The sequence below is a fragment of the Bubalus kerabau genome, chromosome 6 (genome assembly GCF_029407905.1).
Source record: "Bubalus kerabau isolate K-KA32 ecotype Philippines breed swamp buffalo chromosome 6, PCC_UOA_SB_1v2, whole genome shotgun sequence".
Lineage (NCBI taxonomy): Eukaryota > Metazoa > Chordata > Mammalia > Artiodactyla > Bovidae > Bubalus > Bubalus kerabau.
The window spans coordinates 18,426,834-18,439,825 of NC_073629.1; the positions used below are offsets into that span (position 1 = coordinate 18,426,834).

General features: G+C 41.3%; 1 long non-coding RNA gene across 1 annotated transcript; it reads right to left on the reverse strand.

The window, feature by feature from the left end:
* Positions 1–10,792: 10,792 nt before the first annotated feature.
* On the reverse strand, positions 10,793–12,378 carry LOC129656037 (uncharacterized). The gene is made up of 2 exons (XR_008716161.1): positions 12,151–12,378; positions 10,793–11,420 (listed from the first exon to the last, which is right to left on the reverse strand). It is a non-coding gene; the product is annotated as an uncharacterized LOC129656037 (long non-coding RNA).
* Between the last annotated feature and the right edge of the window lie 614 nt (positions 12,379–12,992).

The window sequence follows — 12,992 nt, forward strand, 5'->3', positions numbered from 1 at the left end:
TGAGTCCAGGATGCTGTACTGCCAGAGAATCTGGGGTCCATAGACTATTAATTCACATGTGCTATCCTGGAAGTGTGTATTTCAACACCAAGCCCTCACTCCACCCAACTGCCTATAGACTGCAGTGCCTATAGACTCCATGCCAAACAAGCAGCAAGACAGAAATACAGCCCCGCCCATCAGTAGATAGGCTGCATAGTAATTCTAGGCTCACAGACATCCCAAAACAATCCCTGCTCATCAGAGGGAAAAGATCCAGTTTCAATCGCCAGAGCGCAGTCACTAAGCCTTCCTACCAGGAAGCTTACACAAGCCCCTGGACCAGTCTCACCTACCAGGGGACTGACAACAGAAGCAAACGGAAAAAACACCCTGCCACCTGTGAAAAGGAGACCATAAAAGCAGTAAGATAGACAAAATGAAATGACAGAGAAATATGTTGCAGATGGAGAAGCAAAGTAAAAACCCAAAGGACCAAATAAATGAAGAAGAAACAGGCAATTTATCTGATAAAGAATTCAGAGTATTCAGAATACTGTTCCCAATGTTTCCCCATCTATTTGTCATGAAGTGATGATGCTGAGGCTGAAACTCCAATACTTTGGCCACTCATGCAAAGAGTTGGCTCATTGGAAAATACTCTGATGCTAGGAGGGATTGGGGGCAAGAGGAGAAGGGCACAACAGAGGATGAGATGGCTGGATGGCATCACTGACTCAATGAATGTGAGTTTGAGTGAACTCCGGGAGTTGGTGATGGACAGGGAGGCCTGGCATGCTACGATTCATGGGGTCGCAAAGAGTCGGACACGACTGAGCGACTGAACTGAAGTGAACTAAACTGATGGGACCAGATGCCATGATTTTAGTTTTTTGAATGTTGAGTTTTAAGCCAGCTTTTTCAATCTCCTCTTTTACCTTCTAAAGAGGCTCTTTAGTTCCTCTTCACTTTGTTCCAGAAGTGTGGTATCATCTGTATACCTGAGGTTATTGACATTTCTCCCAGCAATCTTGATTCCAGCTTGTGCTTCATCCAGCCCAGCATTTCACATGATTTACTCTACATATAAGTTAAATAAGCAGGGGGACAATATACAGCCTTGACTTCCTCCTTTGCCAATTTTCATCTGGTTTGTTGTTCCAACCTAGACAGCATATTAAAAAGCAGAGACATTACTTTGCCAGCAAAGGTCTGTCAAGTCAAAGGTATGGTTTTTCCAACAGTCATATGAAAGTGAGTGTTGGAATATAAGAAAGCTAAGCACTGAAGAATTGATGCTTTTGACCTATGGTGTTGAATAAGACTCTGGAAAGTCCCTCAAACTTCAAGGAGATCAAACCAGTGCATCCTAAATGAAATCAGTCCTGAGGATTCGTTGGGAGGACTGATGTTGAAGCTGACACTGCAATACTTTGGCCACTTGATGCGAAGAAGTGACTCATTTGAAAAGACCCTGATGCTGGGAAAGATTGAAGGCAAGAGGAGAAGGGATGACAGAGGATGAGATGGCTGGATGGCATAACCGACTCAATGGACATGAGTTTGAGCAGCCTCAGGACAGGGAAGCCAGGTGTGCTGCAGTCCATGGGGTTGCAAAGAATCAGACATGACTGAGTGACTGAACTGAACTGAACTGAACTGTTGTTCCATGTCTGGTTCTAACTGTTGCTTCTTGATCTGCATACAGATTTCTCAGGAGGCAGATATGGTGATCTGGTATTCCCATCTCTTGAAAAACTTTCCACACTTTGTTGTGATCCACAGAGTCAAAGGTTTTCGGGTAGTCAAAAGACAGAAATAAATATTTTTCTGGAATTCTCTTGCTTTATCTATGGCAGTCAGAATTACTGCCATTACCCTTATCACAGTTTGGCCTCAGGTCAAATTACAGGGAGGAAACACAGCCCCATCCATCAGCAGAAAGTTGGACTAAAGACTTACCGAGCATGGCCTTGCCCACCAGAGCAAGAACCAGTTTTCCTCACAGCCAGTCCCTCCCATTAGGAAGCTTCCACAAGCCTTATATCCTCATCCATCAAGGGGAGAAAGAATGAAAACCACAACCACAGAAAACTAAGCAAACTGATCACATGGATCACAGCCTTGTCTAACTCGATGAAATCATGAGCCACGCCATGTAGCGCTACCCAAGACAGAGATGGTGGAGAATTCTGACAGAATGTGTTCACTGGAGAAGGGAATGGTAAACCACCAACATTCTTGCCTTGAGAACCCCCTGAACATTATGAAAAGGAATCGTGGAGATCAGAGATAGAAACAAAGAAAACAGTAGCAAAGATTAATGAAACTAAAAGGGGGAACACATGTATACCTGTGGCGGATTCATTTTGATATTTGGCAAATCTAATACAGTTATGTAAAGTTTAAAAATAAAATAAAATTAAAAAAAAAAAAAAAAAAAGAAATAAACAAGAAAAAAAAAAAAAAAGGTGGTTCTTTGTGACGATAAACACAGTTGATAAGTTTAGCACAACTCATCAAGAAAAAAAAAAGGAAAGGACTCAAATCAATACAATTAGAAAAGAAAAAGGAGAAGTTACAATGGACACCATAGAAATACAAAAGATTATAAGAGACTACTACATGCAATGATATGTCAATAAAATGGTCACCTGGAAGAAATGGATAAATACTTAGAAAAGTCAAACTTTTCAAGACTGAACCAGAAAGAAATAGAAAATATGAACAGACAACTCACAAGCACTGAAATAGAAACTATGATTAAAAATCTTCCAACAAACAAACGTCCAGGACCAAATGGAATCACAGGCAAGCTCTATCAAACATTTAGAGGAGAGCTAACATCTATCCTCCTCAAGCTCTTCCAAAAATTGCAGAGAGAGGAACACTCCCAAACTCTTTATATGAGACCAAGATCACCCTGATAAAAAAACTAGTATGGAAAAACAAAAGACCCCAAAAAGAGAAAAATAGAGGTCAATATCACTGATATTCATAGACACAAAAGTCCTCAACAAACTACTAGCAGACAGAAACCAACAACACAGTAAAAGGAACACACACCATGATCAAGTGAAATTTATCTCAAGGATGCAAGGATTTTTTGCTATCTCCTAATCAATCAGTGGAAGTGAGAAATAGATTTAAGGGACTAGATCTGATAGAGTGCCTGATGAGCTGTGGATGGAGGTTTGTGACATTATACAGGAGACAGGGAGCAAGACCGCCCCCAAGAAAAAGAAATGCAAAAAAGCAAAATGGCTGCCTGAGGAGGCCTTACAAATAGCTGTGAAAAGAAAGGAAGTGAAAAGCAAAGGTGAAAAGGAAAGATATATCCATTTGAATGCAGACTTCCAAAGAATAACAAGGAGAGATAAGAAAGCCTTCCTCAGTGATCAGTGCAAAGGAATAGAGGAAAACAATAGAATGGAAAAGACTAGAGATCTCTTCAAGAAAATCAGAGATATCAAGGTAACATTTAACGCAAAGACGGGCTCAATAAAGGACAGAAATGGTATGGACCTAACAGAAGCAGAAGATATTAAGAGGAGATGGCAAGAATACACAGAAGAACTATACAAAAAAGATCTTCAGGACCCAGACAATTACGATGGTGTGATCACTCACCTAGAGCCAAACATTCTGGAATGTGAAGTCAAGTGGGCCTTAGGAAGCATCACTACGAACAAAGCTAGTGGAGGTAATGGAATTCCAGTTGAGCTATTTCAAATCCTGAAAGATGATGCTGTGAAAGTGCTGCACTCAATATGCCAGCAATTTTGGAAACCTCAGCAGTGGCCACAGGACTGGCAAAAGTCAGTTTTCATTCCAATCCCAAAGAAAGGCAATGCCAAAGAATGCTCAAATTACTGCACAACTGCACTCATCTCACACGCTAGTAAAGTGATGCTTAAAATTCTCCAAGTAGGGTTCAGCAGTATGGGAGCCGTGAACTTCCAGATGTTAAAACTGGTTTTAGAAAAGGCAGAACCAGATATCAACTTGCCAACATCTGTTGGATCAACAAAAGAAGAGAGTTCCAGAAAAACATCTACTTCTGCTATATTGACTATGCCAAAGCCTTTGAGTGTATGGATCACAATCAACTGTGGAAAATTCTGAAAGACATGGGAATACCAGAACACCTGACCTGCCTCTTGAGAATCCTGTATGCAGGTCAGGAAGCAACAGTTAGAACTGGACATGGAACAACAGACTGGTTCCAAATAGGAAAAGGAGTATGTCAAGGCTGTATATTGTCACCCTGCTTATTTAACTTCTATGCAGAGTACATCATGAGAAATGCTGGAAAAAAAAAAAAAAAGTTGGGCTGGAGAAAGCACAAGCTGGAATCAAGATTGCTGGGAGAAATATCAATCACCTCAGATATGCAGATGACACCACCCCTATGGCAGAAAGTGAAGAAGAATTAAAGAGCTTCTTGATGAAAGTGAAAGAGGAGAGTGAAAAAGTTGGCTTAAAGCTCAACATTCAGAAAACGAAGATCATGACATCTGGTCCCATCACTCCATGGCAAATAGATCGGGAGACAGTGGAAACAGTGTCAGACTTTATTTTCTGGGCTCCCAAATCATTGCAGATGGTGATTGCAGCCATGAAATTAAAAGATGCTTACTCCTTGGAAGGAAAGTTATGACCAACCTAGACAGCATATTCAAAAGCAGAGACATTACTTTGCCAACAAAGGTCCGTCTAGTCGAGGCTATGGTTTTTCCTGTGGTCATGTATGGATGTGAGAGTTGAACTATAAAGAAAGCTGAGCACTGAAGAATTGATGCTTTTGAACTGTGGTGTTGGAGAAGACTCTTGAGAGTCCCTTGGACTGCAAGGAGATCCAACCAGTCCATCCTAAAGGAGATCAGTCTCCTTGGCCACCTGATGTGAAGAGCTGACTCATTTGAAAAGACCCTGATGCTGGAAAAGATTGAGGGCAGGAGAAGAAGGGGACGACAAAGGATGAGATGGTTGCATGGCATCATTGACTCAATGGACATGCATTTGGATGGACTCCAGGAGTTGGTGATGGACAGGGAGGCCTGGCGTGCTGCAAAGAGTCGGACACGACTGAGCAACTGAACTGAAATGAAATGAAATGAATCAATCAGTGTGATACACCACATCAAAAAACTGAAGAATAAAAAAACCATATGGTCATCTCAATAGATACAGAAAAATCTTTTGACAAAATTCAACACCCAGTCATGATTAAGAATTCTCCAGAAAGTGGGTAGATAGAGGGAACCTATCTCAACAGAGAAAGGTCACATATGACAAACTCAAAGCAAATGTAATTTTCAATAGTGAAAAACTGAGAGCACTTCCTCTAAGATCAGGAACAAGACAGGGATGTCCACTGTCATCACTATTATTCAACATGGTTTTGGAAGAAAGAAAAATGGAGCTTGAGGAATCAGGCTTCCTCACATCAGAATATGCTATGAAGTTACAGTCATCAAAATAGTTTGGTACTGGCATAAAAACTGAAATATAGATAAATGGAACAGGATAGAAAGTGCAGAGATTTAGCCCATGCAACTAAGATCACCTCATCTATGACAAAGGAGGCAAGAGTATACAATGGAGAAAACACAGTCTCATCAATGAGTGGTGCTGTGAAAATTGGACAGTTATATGTAAAAGAATGAAATTAGAACACTCCCTGACACCATACACAAAAATAAACTAAAAATGGAACCACTTCAGTTCAGTCGCTCAGCTGTGTCTGAGTCTTTGCGACCCCATAAACCAAAGCACTCCAGGCTTCCATGTCCATCACCAACACCCGGAGTCCATCCAAACCCATGTCCATTGAGTCAGTGATGTCATCCAACCATCTTCTCCTCTGTCAGCCCCTTCTCCTCCTCCCTCAAACTTTCCCAGCATTAGGGTCTTTTCAAATGAGTCAGCACTTAGCATCAGGTGGCCAAAGTATTGGAGTTTCAGCTACAGCATCAGTCCTTCCAAAGAACACCAGGACTGATCCCCTTTAGGAAGGACTGGTTGGATCTCCTTGCAGTCCAAGGGACTCTCAAGAGTCTTCTCCAACACCACAGTTCAAAAGCATCAATTCTTTGGTGCTCAGCTTTCTTTATAGTCCAACACTCACATCCATACATGACCACAGGAAAAACCATAGCCTTGGCTAGACGGACCTTTGTTGGCAAAGTAATGTCTCTGCTTTTGAATATGCTATCTAGGTTGGTCAGAAGTTTCCTTCCAAGGAGTAAGCGTCTTTTAATTTCATGGCTGCAGTCACCATCTGCAGTGATTTTGGAGCCCAGAAAAATAAAGTCTGACACTGTTTCCACTGTTTCCCCATCTATTTCCCATGAAGTGATGGGACCAGATGCCATGATCTTAGTTTTCTGAATGTTGAGCTTCAAGCCAACTTTTTCATTCTCCACTTTCACTTTCATCAAGAGGCTCTTTAGTTCTTCTTCACTTTCTGCCATAAGGGTGGTGTCATCTGCATATCTGAGATGATTGATATTTCTCCCAGCAATCTTGATTCCAGCTTGTGCTTCTTCCAGTCCAGCGTTTCTCATGATGTACTCTGCATAGAAGTTAAATAAGCAGGGTGACAATATACAGCCTTGACATACTCCTTTTCCTATTTGGAACCAGTCTGTTGTTCCATGTCCAGTTCTAACTGTTGCTTCCTGACCTGCATACAAATTTCTCAAGAGGCAGATCAGGTGGTCTGGTATTCCCATGTCTTTCAGAATTTTCCACAGTTGATTGTGATCCACACAGTCAAAAGCTTTGGCATAGTCAAGAAAGCAGAAATAGATGTTTTTCTGGAACTCTCTTGCTTCTTCCATGATCCAGCAGATATTGTCAATTTGATCTCTGGTTCCTCTGCCTTTTCTAAAACCAGCTTGAACATCAGGAAGTTCAGGGTTCACATATTGCTGAAGCCTGGCTTGGAGAATTTCAAGCATTACTTTACTAGCGTGTGAGATGAGTGCAATTGTGTGGTCGTTTGAGCATTCTTTGGCCTTGCCTTTCTTTGGGATTGGAATGAAAACTGACCTTTTGCAGTCCTGTGGCCACTGCTGAGTTTTCCAAATGTGCTGTCATATTGAGTGCAGCACTTTCACAGCATCATCTTTCAGGATTTGAAATAGCTCAACTGGAATTCCATCACCTCCACTAGCTTTGTTTGTAGTGATGGTTTCTAAGGCCCACTTGACTTCACATTCCAGGATGTCTGGCTCTAGGTCAGTGATCACACCATCGTGATTCTCTTGATCGTGAAGATCTTTTTTGTACAGTTCTTCTGTGTATTCTTGCCATCTCTTCTTAATATCTTCTGCTTCTGTTAGGTCCATACCATTTCTGTCCTTTATTGAGCTCATCTTTGCATGAAATGTTCCTTTGGTATCTCTGATTTTCTTTTTTTTTTTTTTTTAACAGTTTTATTTATTTATTTATTTATAATTTTCTCTTTTTATTCTACTATTTTACATTGTTTTATATTATTTTTTTAATTTTATTTTATTTTTAAACTTTACATAACTGTATTAGTTTTGCCAAATATCAAAATGAGTCCGCCACAGGTATACATGTGTTCCCCATCCTGAACCCTCCTCCCTCCTCCCTCCCCATTCCATCCCTCTGGGTCGTCCCAGTGCACCAGCACCAAGCATCCAGTATCGTGCATCGAACCTGGACTGGCAACTCATTTCATACATGATATTTACATGTTTCAATGCCATTCTCCCAAATCTTCCCACCCTCTCCCTCTCTCACAGAGTCCATAAGACTGTTCTATACATCAGTGTCTCTTTTGCTGTCTCGTGTACAGGGTTATTGTTACCATCTTTCTAAATTCCATATATATGCGTTAGTATACTGTATTGGTGTTTTTCTTTCTGGCTTACTTCACTCTGTATAATAGGCTCCAGTTTCATCCACCTCATTAGAACTGATTCAAATGTATTCTTTTTAATGGCTGAGTAATACTCCATTGTGTATATGTACCATAGCTTTCTTATCCATTCATCTGCTGATGGACATCTGATTTTCTTGAAGAGATCCCTAGTCTTTCCCATTATGATGTTTTCTTCTATTTCTTTGCATTGATCACTGAAGAAGGCTTTCTTATCTCTTCTTGCTATTCTTTGGAACTCTGCATTCAGATGTTTATATCTTTCCTTTTCTCTTTTGCTTTTCACTTTTCTTCTTTTCACAGCTATTTGTAAGGCCTCCCCAGACAGCCATTTTGCTTTTTTGCATTTCTTTTCCATGGGGATAGTCTTGATCCCTGTCTCCTGTACAATGTCATGAACCTCATTCCATAGTTCATCAGGCACTCTATCTATCAGATCTAATCCCTTAAATGTATTTCTGACTTCCACTGTATAATCATAAGGGATTTGATTTAGGTCATACCTGAATGGTCTAGCGGTTTTCCCTACTTTCTTCAATTTAAGTCTGAGTTTGGCAATAAGGAGTTCATGGTCTTAGCCACAGTCAGCTCCCTGTCTTGTTTTTGCTGACTGTATAGAGCTTCTCCATCTTTGGCTGAAAAGAATATAATCAATCTGATTTTGGTGTTGACCATCTAGTGATGTCCATGTATAGAGTCTTCTCTTATGCTGTTGGAAGAGGGTGTTTGTTATGACCAGTGCATTTTCTTGGCAAAACTCTATTAGTTTTTTAAGAATTGATACATGTATATGTAGAACTGAATGATTTTGCTGTATGTCTGAGATTAACACGTTGTTAACCAACAATACTCCAGTATACAAAAAAAGTTAAAATAAAGAATAGTTTGGTTAAGAATATATCCTTTTTCACAGCATACTTGACTAGCAAGCTAAACATTAGAAAAAAGTTGCCTAGCTACAGTGACATTGTAAATCTAAATAAACATTGTAAACCTCAATGTTCTTCAAGGTTGGTGTCAAAACAGAGAAGTAATTTCAGACGTGAAAAAACATTTAAGGCTCTGAAGTTAATGAGTTGTTGGAGTAAGAAGAGCAAGTAGTACACATGGAGAGGTGGCAAAACTTTACCTGGTAAGGATCCTTTAAATTTCCATCCTTCTGCACTACCCATGTTTTCAGAGCTACTATAATTTCATGCAGAATGTGCCACTACATTCCAAAAGTCCTTGATCTCAAGTATCACATTAAATATAAGATTACATTAGGAAAGAAAAAGAACAGCAAGAAAGTGAAGGGGCAACAGAGCCTAAGAATCTTCTTGGTTGCCGTGCTGGTTATGTCTGTGTCACTTCCCTGCTGCAGCAGGCATGGTGGTGAGGCGATGATGGTGATGGTGGTGATGATGGAGGCAATGATGACGTGCTGTCTTCCCAGTGCCATTTCTGTGCCCCAACATGTGCAAATTAAAGTACACACAACCATGTAATTTTTATGCCTCAGATATTTTGCCAGGGAACACTGTTTTCCCCATTTCAGTAAAGGGATTTTAATTCTGAGGAGTTAAATAATTTTTTACTCAAATTAGTCAAGCAATAATTAACATGATTCTAAATTATATAGAAATAATCTTTTTTTTAAAGAGCTTTCTTTTTTAAACAGTGTATTAATTTATTTTGGCAATGCTGAGTCTTCATTGCTACATGGGCTTTTCTCTAATAGCCATGAGGCAGGGCTTCTATCTGGTTGTGGTGTGCGGACTTCACGCTGAACTGACTTCTCTTGTTGTGGAGCACAGGCTCTAGGGCGCTTGGACTTCAGTAGTTGCAGCATGTGGGCTCCGTAGTTGGGGTTTCTGGGCTCTAGAGCACAGGCTCAATAGTTGTGTCACATGGGCTTAGCTGCTCCACGGAATGTGGGATCTTCCCGGACCAGGGAATGAACCCATGTCTCCTGCATTGGCAGGCTGATTCGTTACCACTGACGCATTAGGGAAGATCAGAAAGGATCTCTGATATTACTCAAAATTCAGACAACGTCGATTGTGGGAGCTGTAACTTTAGGATCAAAGTAGGATAACAATAAACCCAAACACAATATGCTATTGCTATGTGCTTTTAATAGGAAAACAAAACAAAGCAAAACATTTTTACCATCACAAAAGAGAATTGTAGCTTATTCAGGAAGTGGAGATCAAGTAACAATTGTCTAGTTGGTAGAAACCCCTGCTCAGGTAACAGACAGTCACAGAAGATGGAGAGAATCTTCTGATGGTGCCCGGGAGGAGAGCTGCTGCTCTTCCCTCTGAAGCACTGTGTTTTCTCAGCTGTCTTCCCAGAGGCAAGTGGTGTAGCAGCCTCAGGAAGGAAACCTCTGGCTGTCAGAAGTCCCCACGGGCATATTGCTGGCTGAAGGATGCAGAAGCTTCTTCTGTATTCATGACCTGCTTTGAAGAGAAGATGAAGGTGGAATGTGGAGCCAAATGAGTCAACTGCAAATATGGTGGTGAGGAGAACAGGGGTGGTGGTGATGGTGGTGATGATGGAGACAATGATGACCTGCTGTCTTCCAAGTGCTATGTATGGGTCTGGCATGTGCCAACTAAATTATACACATTCAATGAATATTGATTTCTCAGAAGTTTGAAATGAAAATACAATTTTCCCTACATTTTACTAAAAGGACTGAAAGCCTGAAGAGGCAAATATTTTGTTCCTCAAACCATCAAGTGATAATTAAGGACATAACATGAAATTGAAATTATGTAGAATTATTCTTTGATAAGGCTCAAAATTTAGACAATGCTGGTTGTGCGAGCTTGAAACTTGGCATCAAAAGATAGAAACAAAACTTGATGATGGTATAGTATTACTAAAAACAATTTTGAAAGAAAGGAAACATTTTTGACATCACACAAAGGAACTGCAGTTTATTTGAGAAGAGGAGGCTAAGCAACAGTTGACCAGCTGGTAGAAACCCCTGCCCAGGTGACAGAGAGACCCAAGGGAGGGAGAGAATCCTCCCATGCTGCCCGGGAGAAAAGCTGCTGCTCTTCCATCTGAAGCTCTGGGATGTTTTCTCAGCTGTCCTCCCAGAGGAGAGCAGAACAGCAGCCTCAGGAAGGAAACCTCTGGCAGTCAGGAATCACCACAGGCATACTGCCGGCTGAAGGGTGGAGAAGCTTCTTCTGTATCCATGATAGGCTTTAAAGAGAAGATGAAGGTGGAGCTGTGGAGCTAGGTGAGTCAGTTGTCCTCATCCTTTCCTGATCCGGATAAAAGCTGATGCTGTTACTTGCACTTGGGTGGGCACTTCTCTTGGCATTGTTGGGGAGGTGGCACAGGAGGGCATTTCTGCTGGCACTGCTGAGGTGGGCAAGGTTCAGGACACTTTGGAGGTGGGCAAGGCTCGGGACACTTTGGAGGTGGGCAAGGCTCAGGGCACTTGGGAGGGCACACTACTGGAGGTGGCTGGCAGGGCTGTTTGCACTGCTGCTGCTGATAAGACATCTTTCTGGAGTCTTAGAATCTGAAAGAAATTACATGACAGTGTTCACAAGAAGGGACTGCTACAGGGAGAAATGTCTGAGCTCATGTAATAATATCAGATAGACTCTCTCCAGTCTCTAAGAATGTGGCTTGATCTCTTTAATCCCTTTTAATGAACTTCTGGCCTCTCTCTCCCTCTTCAACAAATTGTATTATTGGCTCAGAGAAAATTTCTTTTAACATACAACTTTTCAAAAAAAATTTTTTTTTTCAGAAAACCAATCAATGTTGTCCTACTCTTTATTTTTCTAAAAACAGCATCTTCAATAAGTCCATCATAAGTTCCAAAATCCTGGGTAAGCTCACAAGAAATTCTCATCATCATTATCTCTCATGAGGTCCCAGAAGTATGACCTGTGTACAGAGCAAATGGCCACCAGGAAGGATACAAGGACCCCGCACCTTCAAAGATAAATGCCTCTTAAATAACAGCAGAAGGACAGAAGAAAGAAACAGAAAGAGGAAAAGTGCTCCGTTCTTTACCTCTTCTTGTCACAGATTTTGTTTTAATCTCTTCCTTAAAGGAATTCAAACTCTGTACCAGAAACTTAATAAATGCTGTATATCACTGTGTTCAAATTCCAAGCTCCCATCCACTAAGGAGCACTAAGTCATGACAATAACTTTGGACACACCAAATTTGCTATAGCCAGAATTAATTCATAAGTAGAGAGCCCAAGAATAAAGCTGAACTGAAGACTCAGACTCACCAGGTTCTCCAAAGTCTATCCGGACTTGAGTAGCAGGAGGATGGCAGTGATGCAGCAGAGGGCCTTTTTATAGGGACTTGCTGCCCCACCCAGGAGGAAGCAGAGCTGCCAAAACAGGCCCGGTTCAGTCATTTCCCAACCGAAATGCAAATCCATCCATAAGTGGCTTGACAGGGACTCCAGAAAGAGGAAATGTCCTGCTCCAGGATCTCCTCACTGGATTATCTCCCCATGACTCACAGCATCCCTTGTCTTAAGCTCTCAGTTTCAGGGGTTTATGGCAGTGGGAGGATTTGGGGGGGTTCCTTAACTTGGAGTCAAAGCCTCGCTTTCTTGATTGAAGAAGACTCCTCTTTGATACCTTTCACCTTCTATGAATTATCAAAGTGCCTGCCTTGTTCCACTTGAACTGGTTGCCATTTTGTTGTACATCCTGGGTTGAAAAGAGCCTGGCTATCTAGTGACACCTTTCTCTTTACCTCAAGTCCTTCTTATAATGCTTTCCCCTTTGATCCATGACCTCCTAATCTGTCTCCTTTCTTCTTCTCAAATGGACCGAGGGCAGGTTTCAGATCATCTCTCCAGCCTTCCCATTATAATACTCAGATATGTTCAGTAAAGTGGTGACCTCTAGGAGCCTCCTTTCACTGCTTTTCTCCCTCAGATAAAAGACATCAAGCTGATTCTTGCAGCCTTTAGAAACCTGTTTCACCTTGGGTCACAGGGAATTCACTAAGAGTTTAGCATCATCTACTGTAATTCAGGTGTTGCGCAGCTCAGACTCTAGACCAACAACAGAAAGCAAGCTTTTTGCACATAACTACCCACATAACCCACCACCT